The sequence below is a fragment of the Thunnus albacares genome, chromosome 10 (assembly GCF_914725855.1).
Source record: "Thunnus albacares chromosome 10, fThuAlb1.1, whole genome shotgun sequence".
Taxonomy (NCBI): domain Eukaryota; kingdom Metazoa; phylum Chordata; class Actinopteri; order Scombriformes; family Scombridae; genus Thunnus; species Thunnus albacares.
The window spans coordinates 21,280,121-21,292,936 of record NC_058115.1 but is presented as its reverse complement, the minus strand read 5'-3'; the positions used below and the strand labels follow the sequence as shown (position 1 = coordinate 21,292,936).

At 39.2% G+C, this 12,816-nt stretch overlaps 1 protein-coding gene and 1 non-coding gene across 3 annotated transcripts in view; one reads left to right on the top strand and one right to left on the bottom strand.

The window, feature by feature from the left end:
• bcorl1 (BCL6 corepressor-like 1) overlaps positions 1–12,716 on the bottom strand; it is a 33,207-nt gene extending 20,491 nt beyond the window's left edge. The window contains exon 1 of one of the 2 annotated variants that reach the window (XM_044362962.1): positions 12,628–12,716. The gene's annotated coding sequence lies outside the window, so the exon portion shown is untranslated. Of the gene's footprint in view, positions 1–347; positions 1,375–12,627 lie in introns of those variants that run through there. The other variant, XM_044362963.1, reaches the window with a different exon arrangement.
• On the top strand, positions 9,181–9,253 carry trnav-uac. The gene has a single exon. It is a non-coding gene; the product is annotated as a tRNA-Val (tRNA).
• Positions 12,717–12,816: the final 100 nt, after the last annotated feature.

The window sequence follows — 12,816 nt, the reverse complement described above, 5'->3', positions numbered from 1 at the left end:
TTTTTAATCACTCTGAACAAGTTCACACTGAAACAAAAGATCAGCTTCTCTTTAACTGAAATGTGACTATGTCTGCAAAACAAAGACAAATGAGCTGTGGACCAACAACTCATATTTTGTTCTTCTGAGCTGAATGACAACACATCTGCCACTTCCAGCCACACACAGGCAAACAGATAAAAGTTTGAAACATCAAATCAGTCAATAATTTTGTACTTAGACTTGTCTGATTCTCCCCCAAAGAAAAACAGTGACTGAATGTGGAGCTCTCTTATTCCATAATCACATTTTGGCACAGTAGTTAAGCAGCACAGGTTACCCTGGTGTAATTAGGCCACTTGTCTTACCTGGATCCTGCGAGCAGCAGGCCTGCTGTTTACAAGGGTATCCACTCCTTTAGGCCAACAAAATTTCCTACTTTTCTCAACACTTGTGGTGGTGAGGAAATAACCGTGCACTTACAGCGAGGCTGACATCGTCGTGCGAGTAAAAGAGTTTGTTTACAACCATGCACGATCTGTGTCGTTCCTGACCACTAAGGCGGTGCAGGACAACGATCCTGTCCATCCGCCGAGAGCAGTACGAGCTGAAACTATTTCGCTGCTTTCCTATCGCTGAGTGGATCGGTGTGTGAGAGCCTCTAACATGCCCTTCGCCATTCGCCCAGTAATGGCTGCGTGCAAGCAGCCAAATCGTTGACAGATGGCCAAATGTGAAATTAGGAAACCAAAAACGCCGATCAGAAAAAAGGGGAACGCCGTAGAGCACCGTGTCGGCATAAAGCAGGAGTATCACAAACTCGGCAGCTGACACATCGCATTGTGTGTGAGCCGGGGGTAACCCGGAGACCTCAACGATAGCAAGAGCTATCCCGGTAGTGACCGGCTGCTCGGGGCTTCACCAATTATAGACGAGTTTGGTTCACAGGCTCCACATCGGATGTCTGAAGCGGTGGGATTAAAAAAAAAACTTGTTATGCATGCAATTATAAATCTCTCGAGCGGGGATGTGGTATTCCGCACATGCACTATATGTGCGGAATACAACTGCGATAGCACAGATGAAGGCACGTTGTTTATTTCGAAGGCCTGATTTTTGAAGAATGTCGTCTTCAAAGTGGGCATACATGGTCATCTATCTGTGAGTCATATTGGAGATTATCGACCCTATTTAGGCCGCCATGGTTTATAGCGACGAGGATGTCCCGTCTAAGTTCGTGGTTCACCTGGTCAATATTGAATGTCGAGGTTGGAAAGGCGGCGGGGGGTGAACGCTGAGTAAAAATCAAGCGCATTATTCTTCCATCTTGGTATAAGTAATGAATTATTCTACAACAAACGAGGGGAGGATGGCAGCCGATCACTGAAACAGTCAAGGGTGATTCTTCTTATTTGCCAGGTTAATGGATGGCCCGATGCGCCGTCCAGATGATGTCAAATTATCAGTCTAACATTGAAATACATCACTTCATATATAGTTACTGTGTCAGCGTTTGGATAGCCGACTGCATCCACAGCCGACACGCATGGACAAGCGGACTCATGTATGTCATCTCGACACACAACTTGGCTCTCCATAGCATACATGTGACACGATCCTACATAATGCCGCGGGATAACAGCGAGACATCACCGCAACTACTGTGGCTCCTGCAAGACACCGACAACTAGAAAATACAGATATCCAGGTCAAAGTTTGGAAGAGTTTTACTCGCCCTCAATAGCGTTGTGCAATGCCCCCTTTAATGCCCCCTGCTCGCCCGTAACGCCTTTGTTATTAGTAATCGCATGGTATTGCACCGTCTTACCTTGCGCTCCGAGCTGTCTACAGCCACAAAGCCTGCACACAGCGCAACAAGCGATTGTTGTCTACAGAGAGGCTTCCGTGCGGGGCCAGGGATGTGATTTTAAAGTAGAATGAATACAGTATGTAATTTTGGCTTGTCCTCGCGATCTTCCCTTATTGCCAGTTTTTGGTCTGCAGCAGCTGGAGATGAAAATCGCGCACCCTGGGTCCTAGCGCCGGGTAAAGCCCTACAGGTGAATAACAAATAGACTGCTGCTTCGGTGGGCTTGAATCTTTTAATTGCAGGGGGACTTCGCTGGAGTCAGATAAATATTCCCTGTGGGGCAGACTCTGTCGCTTTTTACTCCATATACACAATAGAGACTTACATATGCTGCTTGGAGGACATTTTGACAAAGAATGTCTTCAAGTCCAATTACAGTGACCACACATTAATAAAATATAGTGTTTGTCAGCTTTCAAGCTGAAAATTATACTTTGCACACTGTTTAATCATCACAACTTCAAAAACACATCTTCTTTTGCCATTTAGACTTCGACACCAACATCTACAGTCCAATTCATCATCGCACTTACACTGCAGAGTCTGACTTTATGTCCACTGTTGAAAAATTAGGATGTTTAAAATCAAATACAAATGCAGCCTCATTTAATATTTTATTTCCATGGCTGGATTATTGAACAGGACTACCTTGACAGGTTCAGGGGCCTCAGGAGCGAGGGTCCCTGAAGCCCAGAGCTTTTGTTGTAAAGTCAAAGAGCTCAGTAAAAAGTAGGGATGTCCCAATCATGTTTTATTGCTCTTGATATCACTTATTTTTTCCTACAGTTGCAGACCTAAGCTACAGTAAATCTACATTAAAATGAGTCGGGCAGTTTAAATATGTGTGTCTGCTCTGGTTTCTTTGTGTGGTTTTCTATATTTTGCATACTGTCTTTTGTATAACGTTTGTGGATTGGGGGTCAGTGTTGATGTGTTGCAGCGGGAAGCTTTGGAGAGATGTTACACTGTCTCTCTTCACTTCCTGTGTGAACAAAAAAAGTTCACGTGCAGTTCAACTACCAGCAGCACTTAGAGTTGTTGTTAACCTGCAAAATGTCACTGAAATTAATGCAAAAATTATCACAAGTGGCATGAGGGGTTTGAGATGTTTGTGAAAAGGGGCCAATTGTCTTATAATCCATCATTGTTAATAACCACCTGACACAACTGAATCATACACAGATACACCATTACCTGACATCCAATAGACAATGTCTGTAATAGCTGAGATTCAACCTTTAAATGCAAATCTGTGGACAAGTGGATTGTTATTCTAATACTAAATCACACACTGAAAAGTTGCTTAAAGGGAGGTCAGCTACAGGCTGTTTTCACTGCAGACATTTTGGCTTGTCATGTTAGGAAAAGCACAGGTGTGACATACAGTACAGTAAAGCCATGAAAGTGTGACTGTGAGCCAACACACAAGATACCGGCACCCTGAAAGTGAAGCAGCTAAATAGAATTCAGCCATCATTAATTTCATTATTCAAACCTGTGCTTTCCTTTACTGTGACACGTTAAAATGTGTTCTGTGAAAGACGCCTGGTTCCTTGTTCTCTTGGCAACATGACACAAGAAAATGAGTTGAGACAAATGCGACGTTCTTAAAGTATAAATAGAGGTTGGGCACGACACTGGCGCACAAACAAATCTAATAATCATCAGTGAGATAAATGTGCATATACAGTAGCTGGCAACATCTAGTTTTGCTATGATGAATAAGGGAAAGATGCTTTTTCCCCCCTTGTCTTTTGCTTTAAATTACACAAGAGATGCAATTTATGATTATTTCATTCATCTGCTGATTATTTTCTTGGTTAATTGATTAATCATTTGATCAAAATTTGTGAGAAACCGCAGTTTCCAAGACCCCAAGTTGACATCTTCAAATTGCTTTAGTCCAAAACCCAAAGACATTTAGTTGACTATAATAATAACCTGCAAATATGCATATTTGAAAAACCAGAGCCAGTACATTTTTGACATTTTTGCTTTAAAAATGTCTTAAATGATTTATCACTTATGGCCATTCAATTTTCTGTTGATCGATTAAGAGTCTCAGCTCTAAATTACACACGAACCTCTTACATAGATACGTGGACCTGACACTTAAGGTCAGGACATTCTGGCAACCTATTAGAAGCTTGTTAAAGTGGCTTAAGTCCGTGAACGAATCAGGGCTACTGTTACTGGCTACTGCTAGTGAGTTGAAGGCCCAGATTTAGCATAGTAGAAAGCTCTCATGGGGTGAAACTTAACCAGTGGGATGGTGAGAATAGACCAAGAAGGTATAAGATGTAAGTAGACGTTTTAGGCCATGTCTCAGTGTGCAACTGGCCCTTTGAAGCTCTTCCGCACAGTTGAGGCTGAATTACTTCATGTTCCTCGTGCCTCAAGAGAGGAACAATGAAGATGTTCCCTAACGCTGTCAGAGGCCCCGGAGCAAACTCAAGGCCTCTGCAGACAAGAGCTACACATACAGTACAATATTTAGGACAGCTCCCTCTGCATTAATGGAGATTTCTTGCATTTGAAGAATCACCCATTGAGGAGAGCGGAGGACCAGTTGGTGTCATTTTACAGATGCCAACAGTCAGTTTACCCAAATTACAGATATATATATAATATATAGGGCTGCAACTAATGATTATTTTCGTTATCGATTAATATGTTGATTATTTTCTCGATTAGTTGATAAAATGTCAGAAAGAGGTTTTGAGATATCTGATTGTGAGTTTTCTGCGGATACCTCAGCACAATGGGGTGATTGGAATTCAATTTGTGGTCGTCAAAGTATTTAAAAAATCTCAACAGCAAAATTTCTTTCTTGAAACAATCCCCTGGTTACTCTGGATAATGCACAGACCTCACTGTGAGCAGTTTTCATTGGAACCTCTGTAGTTTTTACTAAAGAAATGAACCCATATGGAAAGTGTTGACAGTGAGGTCTGTGGATTATCTTGAATAACTGGGACATTGCTGCTGAGTTTTTAAAATGAGATTTTTCAAAGTTTAAAGCAGCACAAATTAAACTATATTCGTCCCCACTGAACTGGGGTGGGGTCAGGATTTTCTGGGGAGGGAGGGGGGTGGTGAGCACATTGGCACATAAAACTGAAATTACCCTTATGGACAGACACCACAGGGTTTGAACGATAAAATGTTTTTTTTTCTGTAATTCACTGGCTCTTTATGCCAGATGTTGTGCCACAGACTGAAACAGCAAGGCAGGTGATCCTGCTTAAGCTGTTTGCAAGGGAGATGAGACAGAAGGGGCCAGTAAGAGTAAGACGGCCAGTCAGGAGAAGGAGAGATGCCACTGATAGAGCTGGCACACACTGTCGGTGTCGACTGAGTGTACTGAGGCTCTGCAGGCCAACTTCTGCGCAGGGTCCACAGAGTTATTGGAATCACAAGCGTGTGCAAGAAGAGGGTCATCAAAAACACCACAGGCCACAGGCGTGTAACAGCAAATGGTGTGCCCAGTATAACTGGGATCACACTACACAGTTGAAAGACCAACTGTAACCCTAATTTAGTCACGATGACTAATTTTCAAGATATTACAGTGTCAACACCAAACAAGGCAGGTTAGCTCTGGCAGTGGGCACAGCTTATCTTGTTGTGGAGGATTAGGAACCATTCTGAGCAGTGATGACTAAAATTAAACATGTCAAATGTTTATGACCAGAATTTGGACAAATCTGAATGTAATCCTGTACTTTCAGGTGTGTAACCATTGAAATCTTAATTCACTGTGTTTGTCTATAGCTGTAACCTCAAAGAGTCAGTTATGTAGACTACATTCACTTCTAATTTTAAAAAATGTCCCCAGCTTTTGCCAAAAATAAGTTACATTCAAAAAATATTGTTTATAGGACAATGTGGTGTTTTACATCCAGCATTATGATTGGTGTAGATTTCATGTCACAGAAAGGTGCAATAAAGGCACCCTGTGAGTTTCTGACCACTAGCACTATAGAGCAAAGTTTTTACACGCAGGTCCCCATTTTATTTTAACTGTGAACATGCACAAGAACGCACACAGATGCATTAGAGCGGTGCAAACATCCTGCCATTGGTTTCATCCTCCCACTGATTGACAGTAGGTGACGATAACGCACCAACAACTGTAGCATTGAGCTAACAAAGGCGAGGAAGAAGAAGACTGTTAGCAAACAAACGTGAACGTCAACGATGCACGATTTAAAATATTTTTTGAACCAGCTTTGCAAATGTTTGAGGAAGAAAATGCTTTCAGTGCATTTCTACACCTCAAAGATAGACTCAATGTGTGGCGAGAAACACTGAATGTAAACTTTGCAGGGCACCTTTAAGGTCACCTGAGACTGACTGACTGAGATTTACAACACATATTTTATATTTAATATAATGATACAATTTTAAGAAATAACTTTGTAAAAATATTTTGTTATTAGACACGCAAAATAAATAAACATACTGAGAACAATAATAGCCAAGCCATTGTTTGATTTGGAGCCATCATAAATAGGGATGCTAAAATTTAGTTGCACCTCAGATCACGTCCATAGATAAAGCTTCTGTCCTCTCTGCTGACACAGGCACTCAGCAACAGATTTGCAGCCAAACTCATGATAATATCAGTCCAGTATATCACACCACGTTGATCCAGATTTATCTAACCTCCAAACATACAATAATAAAGAACTGTTAAATTCCTATAACGACTATTGTTCCTGGAATCAGGCCTAATTTGTATTTATATATTATTTTGCTCATGTTTCTTCTTATAAACACATGAATGTATAAAATACAAGATTAAACATATTATTTAGGTGGTATCCTGTCGGTCTAGAGGTTTCGGAGCATGTGTCCCTGATACAGCCTGGTGACCTTTGTTACGTGTCATCCTCTTTGTCTCTCTCTCTCTCCTCATTTACCGCCACCTCTATGTCCACTGTAAAAACAAAAGGCTAAAATGCCTCCAAAAAATGTAATCTATCTATCTTAAATCTATACAATTGCTTTGTAGCATCACATACACATATTATTGAATCACTGTCAAATTCAAAGCCCGTGGAATAGATCTAACATGTCTTGAATTTTGATCCAGCCCACATATGAATCTGCCTTGTCTATTAATTCTGGCCCACTGTGTTGGAGCCAGGATCAGTGAGAATACGAGCTCTGGCTGCCTCTCAAGGTGTGCTATTGTACCCCACATGATAAACAGATGCAGCTGTCATCCCAACATTTTTTCATCGCAGCCTTTCTGCCCTTCCCTCACTGGCACCCAAGAAAGCCGGAGAGCTGCAGTCGTAATGCGTTAAAATGGAAGATGCTCAAGGCACACAATTTCAAGACAGGAAGGAGAGCAATACAGTATTTGGTGTAAAGCGTGTATATATCGTTTGCTCAAAGACAACATGAGTTCCAAAGAATAGAACTAAAGATCACTGATTTTCATAAGCAAAAATAAGGAGGGAAGGACATTTTAAAGGGGAACATGGAAAGTTACTTGACTGAGGAGCTTTAAAATGAGCATGCATCAATCAGTAACACACTCACATCCCACAACTTTAGTGAAGGGGGGGGGGGGTTACACACACACACACACACACACACACACACACACACACACACACACACACACACACACACGCAGCCTGAACATCTCAAAGCAGAATTCAGCAGGAGGATTGTAACTGTGAGGCTTAGAAATTCAGTTTTGAACTCTTAAAAGATCATTTTGCATTTGATGCAGAGACCATGGAAGAAACACTTGCAGATATAACGGATAGATTCGCAGTGCAGCAGCGCTCTGAGAGACACCTTCTGTTGAGCAAGTGTGCTCATCACATACATGATACAGCAGTTTGAAAATATTGGTATGAAAAAATAGTGCTCGTAATGAAGATATGGATTTGTGGGCTTTATTCCACAACTAATTACCTTGTATTTAAAACAGTGACAAGCAGCTGGTGCACTATCTGTGAGTCAGAAAATAATTTAAACTAGCAAATGACCCTTGCAGGTGTTGATCACCTTTGGAAACAGGTTTGAGAAATTCAACATAAAAGTCATGCTATTGTCCTCAAAAATGTTATTTTGTTTGACTAAATGTCACAACAACATGACACGTGTAATGTTTAAACCTTTGAGGTGGGCTTGTGTCAGCTGTAAAACATTAAACATAAATAGAGCTGCAATGATTAGTCAGTTAATCAATGAGTTGATCAGCAGAAAATTAATTAGCAATCATTTTCATAATCTAATAATAGTTTTGAATCATTTTTATGGAAAAAATAAAAATGTCCACTTCCCAGAGTGTGAATATTTGCTTGTTTCCATAGTTTTGTACAATTGTAAATTGAACATGTTTGGCTTTTCGACTGTTACTTAGAAAAACACCTTGGACTTTGGGAAGTTGTAATCAACATTTTGACCATTTTCTGACATTTTACAAACTAAACATGAATCAGTCAATTGAGTAAGTAATGAAGAGATTAATCAATCAGTAAAATGAGCGTTAGTTGCAGCTCAAAACATAAACAAAACATCACTTTGGCTGATTAAACAGCACTGTGTACACAGCCAATGTTTGTATAGCCTACAGTATGTTAGTATGGGCCATTTGAAAAAATGTGGTCAAATATTTTGCACATTAATGACCTGCCCTCAAATTGAATTTCTAATGTGTAATTTGTAATGTGGGTCTCGTTGTCAAACAGCTTTGATCTAACTTGTCTTTTTGGCAATGCTCTGAGTACTGTCATACTTACTGTAGGTAGCCTAAGCCGTTAAGATATCAGACAATATTTTAGAGGAAACGACGAGTTTTTAATGTTGAAATAACACGTTTGAAAATGTGCACGCTTGGTTCATGCTGGGCGGATGAGCTCAGCCAGCTTTCTAAACCACAAACGCAAATCTCAGTACGTTAGTCTCCGTGTATGCAGGCGACTGGCTGCAAAACACGGACAAATGCGGTCGACTCGCCCAACTTGATTATTTCAGCTCACAGCTGGCAGCCCCGTCGCTAGATGTCAGATATGGAACCGAGAGATCCGCCACAAAAGCAAAACGTCCCGAGAGGTCTCGACTCGCAGCTGAACCGAAACACCAGCAGCCAGACGCATCGCCAGGCTGATGTCCAAAGTGAGCTGACGATGAGCGACAGTTTGTGTCTCCAACCCGCAGCCTGCAGACGTGAAGCAGATAAAACGTTAAAGGACGATGTGAATGTCAGCGCGCTGTCGTTGTTTTATCATTTTATAAAGGCAGGACTGTATTAGATGTAGTTGTGTATCTACATGAGTAGTTCAGCTCCCTGACTACGGTCAGCTGGTTCCATAGTGTAGCGGTTATCACGTCTGCTTTACACGCAGAAGGTCCTGGGTTCGAGCCCCAGTGGAACCAGGATTGTTTTTCTACCTTGAAATCACAACTATCTTAACAACAATGAAACGTAATCTGCTACAGTTAACACCATCCGAAGTAAGGGAGACATTTCGTTTTTGTGATTTGGATGAAATTATCCTTCTCACGATTTCTTTCATAGGGATTGAATACATCACACTGTATTACTGATATTATACATGCACGCTTTACTAGCAACTTATCCTAACAACTTATCTGCCCTACTTGTATATTTTGATGATTTTTGTATACAACACGTAATTTTGCTCATGAAACTATTATATATAAAACAAATACAAGAAGGTGACAAATTAAAGGATAAACACTGAAAAAGAGGGGAGGAGAGGTCACTCACTGATTTAATGAAAGCTCACACAGTCACCTGATCCCTCTTCCATTGAACACCTTTGAGGGATTTTGGAACAACTTGTACAACTGTGTCATCAAAACATGACAAAAAAAGGGGGATATCTTTTAGAAGAATGATGTTCGATCCCTCCAGTACAGGTCAATAGACTTGAAGAATCTTTGCAAAGGAGCAGTGAAGCATCAAACCACCGCCATACCAGTTGTGCAAATTCTGTCTGCTGATGACGGCTGCAAGATGTGGCCGAAAGCTTCAGAAGAACCAGGTAAGTGGACCTTTTTCCCATTGAAATGCTATTTCCAAGGTCAAGAATTAACTTTAAAGCTCAGCACTGAGGCTGTTCTGGAGGCTTTTGGAGGTCCATCACCTTACTAAGACATTTAATATTGGTTTTTCCTTAATTGGTCACCCATCTGAAGGAGTTAATAATGATGTAGTTTGTTGGTTTTGTTTTGGGGGGGGTGGTCATTTTACATTTGGTTCTAGGACTTGTCCTTAATACTCCTGTATTGTTGGCTGTACTGTTGACAGTATGTGACTGGTGGTTCTGCAGAATATAAGTGCTTGTTTACATTAACAACAAACCTATAGTTATACTAGTTAAAGGTCCCCTCCAGACATGTTTTAAGATGTATGTAAAATACTCTACTTTGAATAATAATTTGTGTCTGATATGGTTTTTCCACAAAAAAAAAAACAAACAAATTTAAATTAGCTTGTTTAAATCCAATTCCATATCCTCCTTTTCCCTTATTAAAAAATCCTCAATTCATAAAAATGCAAATATATTTAGAATATTCTGAAGTTGGACACAACATATCTCCACTGTAAAGTCTCAGTGCTTGGAGGCACTGGAGGCTTCAAATTTCCACATCACACCTGGTGTAAGTTGATTATTGGACCAGAATTGGCTCCAAACTATTTGTGATGTCACAAATCCTGCTCATAGGCCAACCTCTTAAAGTCTGCACATACATCATTCTGCACAGTGAAGCTAAAATATTCAACTGTAGGAACACGAAGAAAAACACATTTTTTGATTGGAGGGGGACTTTAAGATAAAGATGATTATGTTATATGCCATAAATCTCACACATGTATAAGAGCACTCAGAGAGCACAAACAAAAATTTACAGTTCTCAAACTTGCTGGTATGCCCTCATCTATGATTTAATCTATCACTTAAATATTATGGTATATAATAATACTTTCTGATTCTGCAAACATACCCCTAGCATTTAAATCACTACTTTCTGTTATGTTCATATCTTCACCACCAAAGTCTGACAGACAACTAAACAATGGCTTCTGACCGTTAAGATTTGAGATGCTTCAGAGCATAATCTCACAGCAAATACTAGTTTGTAGACTCAACTAAGCAGTTTGTTGACATAAAACTAAGCAAAACCTGTCCAAAATAACTGAACCAATGATGACAAAGATAAAGATGACAAACCAACAAGTCAACTATGGTAAATACTTATAGTATCCCATTCGGATATAGAGATAGACAAGAACACTGAAAGCATAACTCAGTGTCCAGAGTGTTTAAACCAGCTTGTAACTGTTGTGATATAAGATGTTATTATACGGATATGGAGGCTGGTGTGTGCCAATGGAATATTAGTTGATACAATATTCAGAAAACAACTGATAAAAATTTTATCAAATGTCAATTTAATTATATCAATATTCAATTTTTTTTTGATTATTCTGGTTTTAAAAGTCTCTGTAATGACTTTTTGACAGTGAAATATTACATGATGTTCCAAAGTAAGAATGTCTTGTTTTGATCAGTTGTTGATGAAAATAACAAACAAAATATAGTGCCACACAGGAAATGATGCATTGTTAAAAATTATTTATAACGAACATATATCAAGCAGGACACGGTTGTTTACTGTCAAAAGTGCAACAGCCTGCAAATTTTGACCTTATTGACAGGGTGCTGGTATTGTGCCAAGTTATCACATAGCGCCTCAAATTAAATAAAATATTGTTTTCTGATTTTATAAAATCATTTTGCGAAGTTAATTTAACTTTTTATTATTCATTTTATCAAAGGGCTTTTCCATCTACATTTGATCTCACAATTCAGTTAATTTTTTCTTAAATTTTCACAGTTTCAACTATATTTTAATCAAATTTAATAATTTAAAGATGTCTCCCTTTCATTTAAAAGTATGCAGTGTTTTTAGTGCAACATATTGGCTTTGTGACTTTAAATTGACACGTGTCATTAAATGAAATAAAGGTATCTGTAGATTAAAGTGTGGATGAAGTATAAACTGTGTTTATCTCAAAGCAGGAGACATATGGTCATAGGGGTGATATGGCTAAAATCCTCCATAATACTGATGTAACAATCCTGTAAATCGGTATTGCCTTAAAGATTTACCTACAATGGCCTAACCTAACCAGAGATATAAAGGGTATAACAAAATCTCTGATGGCTGACAAATTCACAATGTATGTCATCATATTGCCCAATCCTTAAATTTGTTGTAAAATTGAATATGATAGCCAAGATTATGACAGGAATTTCAAAAAGTAAATTGAGTACTAGCTAGTTTTTTTTAAAAATGGCATTTTAAAAGATCAAGGCCTTATCCATCAATTTCAATATCATGATGAAGAGTTAATTTCCACATTTACATGTAGATTTACTAATTGCACAATTAGATTTTTTAATGTTTCAATTTAGTCACACTTCAGCCTCCATAACTTTTTACTTCACTAACTGCGTGTGTAACATCATTCAACATTGTCCTGAGGACAGTTTATACCAGTGTTTGAACTGACTTAACCAAGTACCAAATTTATAATTTTGTTGTTATTAATGACCTCCTCTCCATTTGTCTTGTTTCATTACCAATGTAACCTGTATAAGGCTTTACAGTTGTTAACGGTTAACAGACCATTCCCAACGGCTAAAATTGGACTTAACATTAGCTAATATGCAACTTAAAAGATAAGTTAGCTTGCTTATTCTCAAAGAAAAACTCACCAAATCTTTTGGTATAGGAAAAGATGATCTTCGGGAGCACATCTTGCGCTTTTACTGTGCTGTTTCACTTTTAATTAAGAGACTTTTTCAGTTTTATCTACCACGGTGCTCAGAAGAAACTTGTTAATAAGCTAATGTAACCGCAGACAACAGCGCCATCTATTTTTCCCAACTGACCACTTTAACACT